At 40.1% G+C, this 17,264-nt stretch overlaps 1 non-coding gene across 1 annotated transcript; it reads left to right on the top strand.

Annotated features, from left to right (window-relative positions):
• Nucleotides 1-16,414: 16,414 nt before the first annotated feature.
• On the top strand, nucleotides 16,415-16,521 carry LOC131224507 (small nucleolar RNA R71). Its single transcript, XR_009160985.1, has one exon. It is a non-coding gene; the product is annotated as a small nucleolar RNA R71 (small nucleolar RNA).
• Nucleotides 16,522-17,264: the final 743 nt, after the last annotated feature.

Genomic DNA, 17,264 nt, shown 5'->3' with positions numbered 1-17,264 from the left:
AACTTAGCCATTGCACGCATGAATTTGAAGAAGAACTCACGGAAGTTAAGACGAGCCCAAGTCGACACAATTGATCGACTACTCATCAAATTTCATGTGAAGTTTGGTGAATTTCATGCCAGGCTCTTACAATTTCATTTGTTAGGCTTAGTCAATTTTATACATTGATCGTTCAAATTCATGTGAAACTCGTTCAATTCCATTTGAAGCTCACTCAATTTCATTTTAGGGCTCACTCAATTTCATGTTAGGGTCACTCAATTTAATGTTTGCCTAGCTCAATTTCATGCTAGGCTCACTTAATTCAATATTTGCCCGGCTCAATTTCATGCTAGGCTCACTCAATTCAATGTTTGCCCAGCTCAATTTCATGCTAGGCTCGCTCAATTCAATGTTTGCCCACTCAATTTCATGCTAGGCTCGCTCAATTTAATGTTTGTATTGATAAATTTCATGCTAGGCTCACTCAATTTAATGTTTGCATCGATAAATTTCATGCTAGGCTCACTCAATTTAATGTTTGCATTGATAAACTTCATATTTTCCTCCATGAATTTCATTCTTGTCTCGCTCAATTTCATGTTTGCGTTGCTCAATTTCTAGTTTGTCACAATCAATTTTCAGTTTGCCATGCTCAATTTTAGCATTCCTCGCTCAATTGTCAGTTTGCCTCACTCAATATATAGTTTACCTTGCTCAATTTTCGCTCTTCCCTCGCTGAATTTCTAGTTTGCCTCATTCAAAATTAGGTTGCATCGCTAAATTTCCAGGCTTCCCTTGATCGATTTCATTTTTCCCTCGTTCAATTTCTAGTTTGCCTCGCCTAATTTCTAGCTTGTCTCGTTGAACTTTCGCTCTTCCCTTGCTGAATTTCTAGTTTGCCTCGTTCAATTTATAGGTTGTGTCGCTGAATTTCTAGTTTGCCTCGTTCAATTTATAGGTTGTGTCGCTGAATTTTCATGCTTCCCTCGCTTGATTATTTGTTTTCCCTTGCTCAAATTCGAACTTCCCTCGCTCGATTTCATGTTTCCCTTGCTCAATTTCTACTTTACCTCGTTGAAGTGCACGTTTGCCTCATTGAATCAGATGTTTACCTTAATCATTTTCATGTTTACCGTGCTTAATTTTAGTTGAGGTTTATTCCTTTTTATCCGAAGCTCATTCAAATTTATCAAGTGCTTGATATTTAGTATTAATGTATGTGAGGTAATGCTTAAATTCCTATTACTCTAATTCTATATGGATTAACCATGTGTAGAGAAGTTAGCCTTGTATACCCTTATACATTTGTGATTGCTTAATTATAAGTATATTTCTAGTAGATATGACATGAACCTTCAAATTACATTTTATTTTGTCTTATAAACCGTACAATGTGGAATATATGTTGAATGTTGAATGAACTTTTAAATATTCCAAATTGCTTAACCATACTTGAGATTGATATGCCACGTTTGTGGGCCGTCATTTGAGCTTAGAGGAATTATAAGAATCCATGTTAAATTCATGTGTTGATGTTTAATATCATAATTTGATAATATCTACAATTTAAAGAGCAATCTTGCCAAAATTTAAGGGATGTACGTGAGTACCATGATGCATAACATCCCCCCATGATATAAAAGCTTTACCGGGTGCTCAATGTAAGCCACATTCTGCTCCAGTTACTAGAATAACTATTTGAACCTATTTCGAATTCCCTCGGAACAACGGAAAATTGTGAACCTAGAGACGTAAAACTTTAGGACCCTTAGGAAATTTTAGATTTAGTTGTTTGAATGTAGAAATGAAACTTAGGTTTCCTTGAAATCATTAGAATAGTCATTCAAACTTGGTTGGAATCACTTTGGAATTATGAAATTTGAAAAGATAGAGACTCAATATTTTAAGTTCTCTAGGAGATTGCCTGCATAACCATGAAACCTAGGAACAAAAACTAGGTCCCCATTAAAAATTATTAGAATGATTGTTTGAACTTAGAACTAAACTTAGGAATTATGGGAGAACAAATAAACTGCTATGATGTATATTAGATTAAACAAGAATGCTCATTGAACTTGACCTCCAATGAACTTTTTCGCAATTTAGGATTTAAATTTTTCCATAATTTTCCTTAGTTGAAATGACATCGTGAAGACACTCAATAGACAGTAGGTGAAACGAGTTTAGGCATTGTAAGCAGTTCCTTACCCATTACATTGTACATTAGATCAAATTTAAGCACTCCCTAAACTTAAAACCCGCACTAGGAGTTAAAAATTAAAATTTCCTAAGAAATCTCATTAGTTAGATATGATATTTTACATAACTTTTAGCAATTAACATTAACTAGAAGCGATTTTATAAAGGTTTAAGAAAAAAAAATTAGCTCTAGATAGAGCATATTGAGACTAGGATTTTGTAATTTGAATCCCCAAATATATCTCTTTGATCAAAAACAACATCTATCGTATGTTCCAACAATTAGAAATAATTAATAGTGAAATTTCAACCATAGACTACTTGTTGAGACTAGCTTTGAAAATTTATGTAAGTTTAACATATTTTAAACCCAAATTCTCATGTAGAAATGTTAGGCTCCTAGATATATTTTTTTTTGTTTAAAGCGTACTAGGCCATCATAGAATCGTCCCTTATTAAAATAGAAGACTATATGATATTCCATCATAGATAGCGTCGCTGAATTTAACAAGCACCACATGAAATCATTCATATCTCCGAATTTGTAATCCATATAAGCTCTTGTTGTTTATTTAAAAAATTTAATGCATTGCTTACTCTTTATTTCCTTAAGCTTTCTATCATCCTCATTTATTATGGAACGTGAGTACTCGGTCCTCTATTATTTAATCAAGTTTTGTCTTATGGCAAGCTTCCATTGCTTAACGATTCACTAATATAATGTCATTGTATTGGTTTTCAGATAATGTCTATGAGAATCATCTGTTGTTATGGCGGGGAAATGGAATATGAAAACAAGCGATACTCGTACACTGGTGGGGATTCGATTTTTTTTTTGCCACGTGTCGAGACTACGTATGAGGAGCTTCTATCTAGAATTCACAAGATTATTAAGAGTCAACCAATAGATTGTGATATTAGGATGAAAGTAATATATCCTTACACAAACGAATCAATCCCTCCAACCGTAATCGTAGACAACGATGACGTGCGAGGGTTCCTGGCAACACAGTTGGAGCATTCAGATAAATTCATTTCTTTAGTTATTGAGACAACGCAACACATTAATAGGACAACACACGTGGAGAGTGTGCCTGAAGAGCATGGCGTGGAATTTGAATATATGACATCTCTATTACAAGTGGTAGTAAGCAACGATCAACTGCCCGAGCCGCCTCAAACATCAAACTTTGTGAGTAGCCAAGTCAGCTAGGCACGTGACCTTAACCTCATTTATGAATACATGGCATTGCCTTTAACAACAACAACAGATCTGTCATCATCATCCACCACTCAAGCCGTATGTGTAAGCGAACATGAAATTCAGCAGGCCAAGCTTGAATTTCAATGGGGCAAACATGAAATTGAGCGGGGCAAACATGAAATTTCAGTGGGGCAAACATGAAATTCAGCGGGGCAAACATGAATTTAAGCAGGGCAAACATGAAATTCAGCTGGGCAAACTGAAATTTGATCGGGGCAAGCATGAATTCAGCGGGGAAAACATGAAATTGAGCGGGGCAAACATGAAATTCAGCGAGCCAAACATAAAATTTAGCGAGGCAAACTTGAATTTCAGCGGGGCAAACTGAAAATTGAGCGGGGCAAGCATGAAATTCAGCAGGGGAAACAGAGTATGAGAATGGTTTCTACAATGGTGGCCCACCTGCAATGATGGTGGGTGTGGATCAATCAGGCTATTTGGATTCTTCAAACTCTGTAGTTTCGGCAGCAGAATCAGTGGCTAACATCAGAAATAGGCCCCATGTGTATGGAGGAAGTGATCATGGAAGAGAGACGATGAGCTTGCCTTTCATTGATTTCCTTGGAGTTGGGGCCACATAGAGATAGAGAGGTGTTTTCCATTGAAGTTTCCCTTGAGTCCTCATATATACATGTATTCAAAAAAAAAAAAATGAAAAGTAGAAAAAGAAAGGAATTGAACGAGGGAACCTCGCAATTGAGTGAGGCAACCTAGGAATTGAGTGAGGCAACCTAGGAATTGAGCGAGGGAAGCTAGAAATTGAGCGAGGGAACCTAGAAATTCAGCAAGGCAACCTAGGATTTGAGCAAGGGAACCTAGAAATTGAGCGAGGCAACCTACGAATTGAGCGAAGCAACCTAGGAATTGAGCGAGGGAAGCTAGAAATTGAGCGAGGGAACCTAGAAATTCAGTGAGGCAACCTAGGAATTGAGCGAGGAAACCTAGGAATTGAGCGAGGAAACCTAGAAATTAAGTGAGGGAGGTTAGAAATTGAGCGAGACAACCTATAAATCGAGCGAGGTAACCTAGGAATTGAGCGAGGGAAGCTAGAAATTAAGCAAGGGAACCTGGAAATTCAACAATGTAATATAAGATTTGAGCAAGGCAACCTAAGAATTGAGCGAGGGAAGCTAGAAATTGAGCGAGGGAACCTAGGAATTGAGCGAGGCAACCTGTAAATTGAGCGAGGGAACCTAGGAATTGAGCGAGGCAAGCTAAAAATTGAGCAAGGGAACCTTGTAATTGAGTGAGGCAACCTAGGAATTGAGCGAGGGAAGTTAGAAATTCAGCGAGGCAAGCTAAAAATTAAGCTAGGCAACCTAGGAATTAATTAAATGAGGCAAGCTAAAAATTGAGCGAGGGAGGCTAGAAATTGAGCAGGGCAAGTTAGAAATTGAGCGAGGGAAGCTAAAAATTTAGCGATGCAATATATAAATTGAGCGAGGGAACCTAGGAATTGAGCGAGGCAACCTAGGAATCGAGCGAGGTAGCGTAGAAATTCAGCAAGGCAACCTATGAATTGAGCCAGGTAACCTAGGAATTGAGCGAGGGAAGCCGAAAATTCAGCGAGGCAACATATAAATTGAGCGAGATAACCTAGGAATTGAGCGAGGCAACGTAGAAATTGAGCGAGGCAACCTACAAATTGAGCGAGGAAACGTAGAAATTGAGCAAGACAACATAAGAATTGAGCGAGGGAAAGTATAAGGTGAGCTAAGGAAACTTGAAATTAGGCGGGACAAACTAGAAGTTGAACAAAGCAAGCATGAAAGTTGAGCGACGGAAACATTTACACGTTATGAAATTTAATTCATTATAAATTTTTCTAAAGTACAAATTGTGTGGGATATATACAACACTATATATAATACAACATTCCATAAAATTTTCCTCTTCATCTCATGCCTATGACAAGTATCATTTACAGGTTACAGACAAACAATCATACATTATCGACTTCCTACAATGTATAGCAAATTTTTGCATGTCTGTTCCCTCTAAGGTGCGACCGCTGCAGAGTGTATCGTGAATTTCATTACAAGTATGCCACAGTCAAAACCATTACTTTGCTTTGGCACAGATTTCTATTCTTTAGCGGTCCATGTCTTCCCTTTAAGCGCGGTGACGTCTCCGGTGGCATGGAAGAGAATCGGGAGCGCCTCCGTCATCAATTTGATCTTCTGCTTATATTTTAGGAGAGTATTTAACACTAAGCTATCAATAATAACGATCTCCCGTTGTCTTAGATATAGGACCATCAAGAACCAATAAGAGTTATCATGGTTGAAGGGTACATAAACCTATCATGTTTAAGTAGGCTATCAGTAAAAAAAACATGATCAAAGAACACATTACAACCAGGCTTGATGTTATGTGACAAATGCATTACCCATTCACTATACCAAATCTCCTTGGCATGTGATTTACCCCGCTGCTTGGCAATTGCGATCACATTGTTCATCTTGCCTACCAACTTTGCACGTTCTAAAGCAGACTTCGAGTCCCGATACGCCTTTAGAGTCGGCATACTAGTTTGAAGGCATGCCTATTACAAACGTAATCAAAGATCGATGCAAGTAGAAAAAACACGAATTAATAGAAAAAACAGATTAGCGATAATTCGAAGTAAACATTTACCGTAAAATATGTGGAACAGAACTTGCAATCTTGGGGATATGCAATTGCACAATCAAACTGTCTTTCCTCTAGGAAGGTAACATATTTGTCGATAGCCTATTTCACAAAATAATATGATTCAACAATAATCGATTAAAAGATATAACTATATGAAAGTCAATGTATATAGACACTCTCATACGAATGCTTACCCCACTATCAACCCACGCATCATCTACCCATAAGGACTTGAACCATGAAGTCGTTGTCGTCTCCTTATTTGCTTCATAGTAGTTTTATAGCTCTTTGAGTTCATCCGTCGATAGCATCTTGAATGGATCCAACTGTAGATGAAATGGTATCGGAGATGTAGGAAAGGTTACAGCTTCCTTGGGTCACCTCACCACGTTCAGGATTGTATCGATCGAAGACAAGGACAAGAATGGAGAAACCATATAATAGGATGACTTCATTACCCTTTTAATTCTCCTTACATAAGTGGGTGGAGAAACGGATACTTCATCCAATAGATTACGCTAGGCCATACCATACGTTTGCACCTCCAACCCCACATTTCCCTGTTCTTTTTCTTCCATATCCTCTACCTCCACTTTCTTCTTCAACTCCTTATCCTCATCCTTCAAAAATTGTCCCCTCTATATATAGAAATCTTCCTTCTCCTTCTTCAAGGCCTCACTCTCTTTCGCTAAGTTTTCAGTTTCTCTCAACAACTCACACATCTGCCTATTCAACTCCTCTTTCTCCCTGAAAAACAATTCCTTCTCTTTCTTCAACTGTGCTCTCTCGTTCAGATCTTCTCTCTCTATCTTCAACAATTCCTTCTCTTTCAACAACACCTCCCTCTTATTGAGCCTCTCTTCTCTCTTTCTCAACTCTTCCTTCTCTTTCCTTAGCTCATCCCTCTCCTTCTTCAACTCCTCTCTCTCCTTCTTCAACTCATCTATCCGAACCCTAAATTCATCCATCAAAAGAGATGGTTTCACGATTTTCCCCCCCCCCCCCCCCCCGATCCCTCTCCCTGTACGCCTTTTTCATCACTTTCCGTTGATCCCTCCTCACCCTCGTCATCATTCTCGTTACCCTCATCGCTCAATTCCTGGGTTTCGATGACCTACAAAATGTAGTAATGCACATATAAGAGTCAGAAAACTTTTAATGATGAATTAAACAACATTCCATTTTAATTAAATGTTCATGATATCTCACCTGAAAACTATCACGAAGCAAGCGAACGGCGTCCGTTTCCCATTCTCGTAGGGTGGGTTCCAAGTTCTTTATTAAGATAGTCTAGAAAAGAACCCAAGACTGATGTTAATATACGGAGTGTAAGTGTTAAATCAAGCAAAGTGAACGGCGGAGAAATACATATACTTACAGCTTCACTCTAAAAAATTACATGTATTTTGTTGTACCTCCAACCCTTCCGGCCTCGATATTGAATGAAGCGTGAAATTTATGAGAGAACAAATGAAATAACACACTCTCGTAGGGCCGGTAATCTCTCCACAGCCCATATCTGTTTTAATGAGATTGCATGAGGATAAAAATCAACAATTGAATATAATCATGTAGAATAAAGAAAGAGTTCTTACCTGTAAAGGAAAGACACAACCATATACATTGTAGCGAACCGCACTTGATGCCATCACAGTAGTTGCGACCCCTTGCGACATTGTATTGTAGGCCAAACTACCCCAAGGATAGCTATAGAAATCCTCTATGAAGTCTACTAGGTATATATAATCCATGTTACACATAGTTTTCGATTCGGTTCCCCTAACAAAACACTCTACACACATAAGTAGAGCAACCTTCACGACATCCTCATGCTTATTGGTGTTAACTATTTTATTAAACACATATAATAAATGCTTTTTAAAATCTGAATATTCTTTAAAGTATTTGTCCATTAATGTACTCCTGATGGGACGTTTTATTTTTTTTGGTATTGTAAGCTCCCCAGTCTTAAGCCCCGTTATGAGGACGAAGTCCATCTCCGTGAATTGCAACCGTGTCCCCCATATCTCAAATATAAGATCACCTTTATATCTTATAAGAAGAAGGTGAAATAGAGCCCCTATAAATTGAAAGGATGAGAGGTGCAATAAGAAGGAAAATGGAGATTACTTGAATAGACTTAGCCGAGTATCATGCTTCTTTAATCCACCCTTCACCGTGTCGAACCACCATCTCAATGAACACTTAGAGGATGGGTTTGGGAATTGAGAATAAGAATCGTCACTTATAAACATGTAATGGAAAATATATTAAAAGTAAATTTCATTACTTAAAGAATTATAACGCAAAAAATTAAACATAGTTGAAATTGAGCAAGGCAAATTAGAAAATGAGTGAGGGAAACATGAAATTCAGCGAGGCAAGATGAAATTGAGCGAGGCAAGGTGAAATTGAGCGAGGCAACCAAGAAATTCAGCGAGGGAACCGAGACAATGAGCGAGGGAATCTAAGAATTCAGCGAGGCAACCTAGGATTTGAGCGAGGCAACCTAGGAATTGGGCGAGGGAACTTAGAAATTGAGTGAGGGAACCTAGGAATTGAGCGAGGCAACGTAAGAATTTAGCGAGGCAACCTAGGAATTGAGTGAGGGAAGCTAGAAATTGAGCGAGGCCACCTAGGAATTAAGCGAGGGAAGCTAGAAATTGAGCGAGGTAACCTAGGAATTGAGGGAGGGAACTTAGAAATTCAGCGAGGTAACCTAGGATTTGAGTGAGGGAAGCTAGAAATTGAGTGAGGCAACGTAGGAATTGAGCGAGGCAATTTAGGAATTGAGCGAGGGAAGATAGAAATTGAGCTAGGGAACCTAGAAATTGAGCGAGGGAACCTAGAAATGACCTTGAGAACCTCTTGTGGAGGTTGATTTTCACTCCCCAAGTGCGGGGTTGTGATGTAGTAATAAACTCGGTAAGACCGAGGTCGAATCCACAGGGACTGAAACCTGTACGTTATCTGAAAATAACCAGATCTAGAACTAGGCTAAGATGAAATTTAAACCAATTGTGATTTGAGGAATATGGTGAAATATTAATTTAAACTTAAAGAATTCAGAGAAAGTGAACTAGGGATTCAGAGGATCCACTTGTAGAGATCAGGGAGATCTTATGCCTGCTTCATGGATATTATACTGAACTTACTTGATATAGTTTTCAAGAGATGAAAGGTATAAGAATTAGGTATGATTCCATCACAAATCCATGCCTAAGAGACAAGGTAAACAACAGAACTTAGACCAATCCATAACCAACTAAAAGATGTATGAGTGTTAGGAAGGATTCCATTATCCAACCATGTCTATGAGACGATGGCGAACAACAGGGTTTCTGAACATCAAAATAAAAGGAAAGGAATTATTCAAGCCATCACAGATCTACTGTAATTTAAATCACAACATACCATTAATGATTAAAAGAATTTCTTAAATCAAAACAGAGTTAATCAGTTCAGTTTAAATTAAACTTGTAGAAGCTCCCATCACGCCACAAGCTTCACCTCTTAGCCCTAGCTAAGAGATTTAGCCTAACATAATCATAGGAAAAAGAAGAAAAATAAAGAAAAAATACATAAAAATTCCAAACACTTCTCTCTCCGCCTCTCTTTCTCTATCTGACGTCCCCTGTTCAAGCACACCCTCTTCTCCATGTTTGGAACTCTCTTTATAGTTGCTGGAGTGGTGGAAATCGGATTTGGGAAGCTATCCCACGCGCAGCAAAAGCCTTTTCGCAGCCAAGTTTGGGGCTTCATAACTCTCGCGTTCCTTGCATTATTTCTGTAAAATCAACGTCTCTTGGAAGTATTTTGGCTGGCCTACACGATGGACGGTTCAGATCTGTCATATGATCAAAGATGGTGGGCCACAACTGCCTGAAAAATTAGATTTCGCGGACGTGCGTAGCCTTTCGCACGTCCGGCACTGACGTGATCGGTGGGCCCCACAGAGGTGTTTTCAAGGAAATCCACCCGTCCATTAGATTGCCCTCGAAATTTCGGTAAGAAACAGATAGTTTTTCATGTCCATTGACTCAGAATCAGAGAAGAAATCATTCAAATATCAATTTGAACGTTGCAAGGCAGTCCACTTATGGCCTCTGTATCGCGCACGTGTGCTTACATGGGTTCAAAAGTTCAGCATAGGTTTGAAGAATTCATGGCCCTCTACAAGATGGACGGTTTAGATTAGCCGTCAGGCCATGGGTGGGGCCCACTTGCGTCCGCAAAAACGGACAGTTTCCGTCCGTTATACAACGTTAATGCGGCAATTGCCGTTTTAAAGAAGAAGATACGGGTCAGCCGCGCTGACCCGTTATACACGGTATGGTGCGGCTCGGCACATGTGTACCTCATGTACACACTTTGGTTATACGGGGCCCACTGTAATGTATATACAAGATCCGATCCATCCATTTGTTTCCTCATCTTATTTAAACCGCCGAGACCAAAGTTGAGACAGTTCCAAATATCAGGTGGGCCCAGAATCAACGGTTTATGGGCTGATCTGTCAGTTGGGGCACTTCTATAGTGATCCAAGGGCTAAATTTTGATATGTACGGTTAATTTATGGCCCTCAGGCCATGTATGAAGTTTTGAGCCAATCAGATGGCGAGAACTATATGATCTTGCATTTTTCACCAATTTCGGGCCTCTTTAACGTGAATAACTTGATTTCCTCGGATCCCTGGTGTGTAATTCCATCGATCTTGGTCCCCTGGAGTCCGTCCCTTGCCTTGGGTGTCATCAGAGCGTCAAATCCATGGTTTAAGCACCCTTTTTCAGTTCATGCTTGTAAATACACTCTGCATCACAAATACAATTAAATCAGGCTATTAAACGGTATCATGCTTGTAAATCCATGCAATAAATGGGTCTGATATGCAATATTTGACCCTCAACACAACCCCCAACCAGCATTTTGCTAGTCCCGAGCAAAATATGCGAAAAGTAAGTTGAGAATTACAGAACAATTTCTATAAACTCGCGTGATTTTTGTAGAATAATCCAGATATGAGAATTCCCAGATTCATGAATGTTGGATATTACTTCCTCCTAGACTCAAGCGCATGGTAAACTTCATAGTCAAGTTCAAAGTATTATTCCATTAATTAGAAAAATTCTAATCATTGAGATCTATGAGCGTACAGTGTAATCTCAGCTTATCATCATTAAAATTCACTTCTCTATTTTAGGATATCACTGGTAACCAATAAGAAGATTCATGATAACCAAAACTTGCCTCACAGATCATCTTTTCATTCCTTCAGCTTTTGATTTTTTTCATTAAAAGTAAAAATAACAAAAATGAAATCCTACCTACACCACTTTCGCAGGTACTCTTGATTGCATTTAGCGTATGCAACAAGCCTTTAAACCCCTAGGTTGCTCCTAGTGGACGAGTTGTAGTCTCGTGAGGGTTTGCAGCAATGTTACCCACAAACATTGAACTAACTAACTAGGAAAAATGAAACGGAAAGAAAAGTTGGGTTGGCTCCCAGGAGTGCTAGGTTTACCGTCTATCCTAAAACAGTATAAAGGAAACTACCCTAGTCCTATGAAAACAGGAAACCTACTTATACCTCTATCAGACTAGGAGATCAATCCTGGTAAACAGGATCAGTCAGAAGTATGGACATGTCCTCTGAATTAAATTTCTCGACAAATGGCTTTAAGCGATGTCCATTTACTTTAAACTCCTTGCCATTGTCAGGATCTCTTATCTCAACGGCCCCATGAGAGTAAGCAGTGATAACAGTGAAAGGGTCGATCCAACGAGATCGAAGCTTACCCGGAAAGAGATGTAATCGAGAGTTATACAAGAGGACTTTCTGGCTTGGCGTGAATGATTTTCGTAAAATATGTTGGTCATGAAACGCCTTCATCTTGTCCTTGTAAATTCTCGAGTTCTCATAAGCGTCGTTCCGGATTTCTTCGAGTTCATTTAATTGAAGTTTGCGTAGCGAGCCAGCGTTGTCCAAATTGAAATTCAAACTTTTGATTGCCCAGTAAGCTCTATGTTCCAACTCCACAGGCAAGTGGCAAGCTTTCCCATAGACAAGTCTAAAGGGAGACATTCCAATAGGAGTTTTAAAAGCAGTACGGTACGCCCATAAGGCATCGGTCAATCGAATTGACCAATCCTTACGGTCAGGGTTAACCATTTTTTCCAAAATGTGTTTGATCTCCCTATTGAAAATCTCAACTTGCCCGCTTGTCTGTGGGTGGTATGGGGTGCTCACCTTATGAGAGATACCGTATTTCTTCATTAAACTCTCAAATGGTCTATTACAAAAGTGTGAGCCCCCATCACTAATGATAGCTCGAGGCGTTCCAAATCGGGAAAGGATGTTTTCTTTCAGGAATTTAATGACCGTGCGATGGTCATTAGTTCGACATGGAATCGCTTCGACCCATTTAGTGACATAGTCTACGGCAAGCAAAATATATAAATTCCCAAAAGATTGGGGGAATGGCCCCATAAAATCGATGCCCCAGCAATCAAATGCCTCGATGATAAGAATGGGGTTCAGAGGCATCATATTTCGACGGGACAATGCTCCCAATTTTTGACAACGCTCACAAGCTTTGCAAAACTCGTGAGTGTCCCTGAACATAGTGGGCCAGTAAAAGCCACATTGTAAAATCTTGGCTGTGGTCTTTTTAGCAGAAAAGTGACCACCACAGGCCTGTGAGTGACAAAAGGAGATGATACTTTGATGCTCATCATCTGGCACACATCTCCTCAGGATTTGGTCTGGGCAATATTTAAACAAATACGGATCATCCCAGAAAAAGTTACGTACCTTGGTGAAAAATTTCTTCTTATCTTGCGCAGTCCAATGTGTCGGTATGGAACCTGTGGCAAGATAATTAGCAATATCAGAGAACCAAGGTGAATGGGAGACTCTGAACAATTGTTCATCAGGGGAACATGTCATTTATGTGTGTCGTCTCAAGGGAATCAGAAAGATTAAGATGGGAAAGATGGTTAGCCACTACATTCTCTACTTCTTTTTTATCTTTTATTTCCAAATCGAATTCTTAGAGTAGGAGGATCCATCTAATCATGCGGGACTTAGCATCATTCTTAGAAAGAATATACTTAAGTGCCGCATGATCTGTGTAACTGATGATCTTGGATCCGATCAAGTAGGAACTAAATTTGTCCAAAGAGAACACTACGACTAAGAGTTCCTTTTCCGTAGTCAAGTAGTTCACTTGGGCGGGATTTAGAGTCTTACTTACATAATGAATAATGTAGGGCTTCTTTTCTTTTCTCTGGCCTAGAACCGCCCCAAGTACATAATCAGATGTGTCATACATAAGTTCAAAAGGAAGACTTTGGTCGGGTGGCTGTATGATAGGTGCAGTAGTTAATATGCCCTTAAGCTTGGTGAAAGCTTTCTAGCATGGCTCAATCCACTCGTATGGTGCATCCTTTTGAAGTAGATTACATAGAGGACGAGAGATGAGACTAAAGTCCTTTATGAATCTTCTGTAAAACCTGGCGTGTCCTAGGAAGGATCGCACGTCCCTTATGTTCTTGGGTGGAGGTAGGTTAGAGATAAGATCGATCTTTGCCTTATCCACCTCGATTCCTTTGGATGAAATAATGTGCCGAAGGACAAGTCCCTTCTGAACCATGAAATGGCACTTCTCCCAATTAAGTACCAAGTTCTTTTCTTCACATCTTTTCAGCACGCATTTAAGGCTTTCCAAGCACTCGCTGAAAGATGGACCGAAGACAGAGAAATCGTCTATGAAGACCTCTAAATATTGCCCCACCATGTCAGAAAATATGCTCATCATACATCGTTGGAAGGTGGAGGAGCATTACATAGCCCAAACGGCATCCTTCGGTAAGCAAAGGTGCCGTAGGGACATGTAAATGTAGTCTTTTCTTGATCTTCAGGGGCGATCTCTATCTGGTTGTAGCTCGAATACCCATCAAGGAAACAGTAATATGAATGACCAGCTAGCCTTTCTAAAATTTTGATCAATGAAGGGCAAAGAAAAGTGGTCCTTCCTCGTGATAGTATTCAACTTCCTGTAGTCAATGCACATTCTCCAACCAATAATAACTCTAGTTAGCATGAGTTCATTATTGGTGTTGGCTACAATGGTGATTCTGGACTTCTTACGAACCACCTTAGTTGGGCTCACCCATTGACTATCGGATATAGGGTATATGATACCCACATCCAATAGTTTAAGAAACTCGGCCTTAACCACTTCCTTCATGTTTGAATTTAGTGTACATTGTGATTGCTGAGAGGTCTTCGCATTATCCTAAAGATATATGCGGTGAGTACAAATTGAGGGGTCGATTCCCTTGAGGTCCGCGATTGTCCATCCAAGGGCTCCCTTATGCTCCAGGAGAGTAGATATGAGCATACTCTCTTGTTCTTTCTCAAGGTGGGCAGAAATCACCACCGGGTATGTCTCATCTTGACCTAAGTATGCATATTTTAAATCAGAGGGCAAAGGTTTTAGGTCAAGCTTCGGTGGCTTGAGGTTAGACGGTAGAGGCACTTCATCAGTTTGGGGTAACTCTTCAAATTGTGGCCTCCACCGGTTAACTTCAAGTACCGGTACCGCATCAAGCATGGCACACGTCTCCCTAATTATGTCATCATCAAACTCATGGGAGTGGGCCAGGCACGTCTCTAGAGGATCAGAGGATAAGGTAAGGGGTGTCCTGTCATCCACGAAAGTATCGATCATGTTAATATTGTAGATATCGTCATCTTCCTCTATCCGTCTGGCCGTGTTGAAAAAGATATTCATTTCTAATGTCATATTCCCGAAAGACATACTCATGACACCATTCCTGCAATTGATAATTGCGTTTGAAGTGGCAAGGAATGGGCGACCAAGAATGACGGGAATCTGAGTGCTTGTGTTACCGATGGGTTCGGTATCCAGGATGATGAAATCAACTGGGTAGTAAAATCGATCAACCTGGACCAACACATCCTCAATTATCCCTCTTGGTATACGAACAGAGCGATCAGCAAGTTGTAGTGTGGTTAAGGTGGGTTTTAATTCACCTAAGCCCAACTGTTTATATACCGAGTAAGGGATAAGATTAACGCTCGCTCCTAAGTCAAGAAGTGCGTGATCAATTCGATGGTCCCCAATTACACATGATATGGTTGGGCTACCGGGGTCTTTGAATTTTTGCGGCACATCTTGCTTTAGGATGACACTCATTTTCTTAGTTAAGAAGATTTGCTTTTGCATATTCTGTCGTCTTTGGGTCGTACATAAGTCTTTCAGAAATTTGGCATATGAAGGTATTTGTTTCACGACATCAAGTAGAGGAATGTTGACCTACACTTGTTTCAACACCTCTAAAATATCTTGAGAGTTAGAAAGAGGTTTTGGTGCAACCAACCGTTGGGGAAATGGAGCAACCGGCTTTCCTTGAGGTTCCGGTTCTAACTCTGGTGGGGTATGACTAGATCCATCTTCTTTATCCACTTCCGGGTCCTTAGGATTTTCAGCCCTAACCGGAATGGTTTTGTCAATGATCTTTCCACTCCTAAGAGTGGTGATGGATTTAACTTGCTCCATCCGATTTGAAGAGCTTGGGTCGCTAACTTCATATTGCGGTTTAGGATTGGGAAGAGGTTGGTGGGAAGCTCCTTGTTCCCAATCGTATTTTCACCTTAAGTCCTTGTATTGCTTTTGTTAGGTCTTGGAAGGCTTGTAGCATACCATGATTGAAAAGCTCTTGCTTTTGAAAATGTTTGAACCGAATCCTCTTGAGGTTTCTCTTGAGTTGGATTTTGATTTAGGTAACCTTGAGGTGTAGCGGTTTGTCCATTCCTCCAACCGAAGTTTGGATGATTTCTCCAGCCAGGATTGTATGTGTTAGAGGTGGGCCCACTGAAAGGTCTTTGGTAATTGCTTACAGCATTGGATTGCTCATTTAATACCTCTTGAAAGGCAGAGATAGTTGGACAGTTTTCAGTAGTATGAATGTTGCAACCACAGATGCTACAAACAATTTCCTTAGCCTTATCCTTCTTAAATTCTATGGCCTCGAGTTTCCTAGTGAGATTAGCTACCTTAGCATTAATATCATCATCTTCTCTCAGGAGATACATTCCACCCCTTTCCTTGGAGTGAGTCGGCCTAGACGCAGTACTAGGTCTAGGAGAGATATCCCATGTTTGTGTGTTCTCAGCAAGTTTATCAAAGTAATCCCACACTTCATCAACTCCTTTATTCATAAACTCTCCATTACACATCGTCTCGACTAATTGGCGCATGGGAGATGTCAGTCCATCATAGAAAAAGTTCGTGATGCGCCACGTTTCAAAACCATGTTGTGGGCATGAACTGACAAGATCCTTGAACCGCTCCCAACATTGGAAGAATGTTTCATCTTCCCTTTGGACGAAGTTCATGATCGACTTTCTTAGGGTGTTCGTCTTATGGTATGGGAAAAACTTCTTAATGAACTCCCTTGTCATGTCATTCCATCTGCCAATTGATCGAGGACGTAGTGAATGTAACCACGTCTTGGCTTTCTCTTTCAAAGAAAAGGGAAAGAGTTTCAACCTGACCGTGTCATCAGATACGTTAAGAAAGTATAAGGTAGCTATGATCTCGTCAAATTCTTTTAAATGTAAGTAAGGATTCTCTGACTCAAGCCCATGAAATTTAGGGAGGAGTTGGATCACCCCTGGCTTGATATCCATGTGTCCTTCATTCTTAGGAAAAACCATGCATGAGGGCGTGCTCACCCCCGCCGGTTGTAAGTAATCTCGTAAGGTACGAGGCGGGGGTGCTTGATGCACCTCATTCTCATCTTGGAGATCTTCTACCCTAGGTTGGGGTAGAAGAGGTTGATTTCCAGCCATATCCTCCATTAACTCGGGGGATTTCGAGCGGTGTCTAGTCCTACGATGAACAGTTAACCCCTCAACTAATCCTCCTTCAGTCAAGAGACGTCGAGTGTTGTCACGAGCCCACTTGGGCATGAATCACTCGCAGCCCTCAATCAAATTCTAAACCTAATCCTAAGAAGGAAAATAAAAATCTAAACAGAAAAAGAGGGTTGGAAGGAAGTTACCAATTTGGAGTCCCTAAATTGAAACCTGCAAAATAGAACAAAACAAGTTAGTTTCTAAGAATGGCAAGCCTATAAAATTCCTAAGAAGAGAAA

This window comes from Magnolia sinica, chromosome 13 (genome assembly GCF_029962835.1).
Source record: "Magnolia sinica isolate HGM2019 chromosome 13, MsV1, whole genome shotgun sequence".
NCBI lineage: Eukaryota > Viridiplantae > Streptophyta > Magnoliopsida > Magnoliales > Magnoliaceae > Magnolia > Magnolia sinica.
Note: the sequence above shows the minus strand (reverse complement) of the source record. Positions and strands in the feature narration are given on the sequence as shown.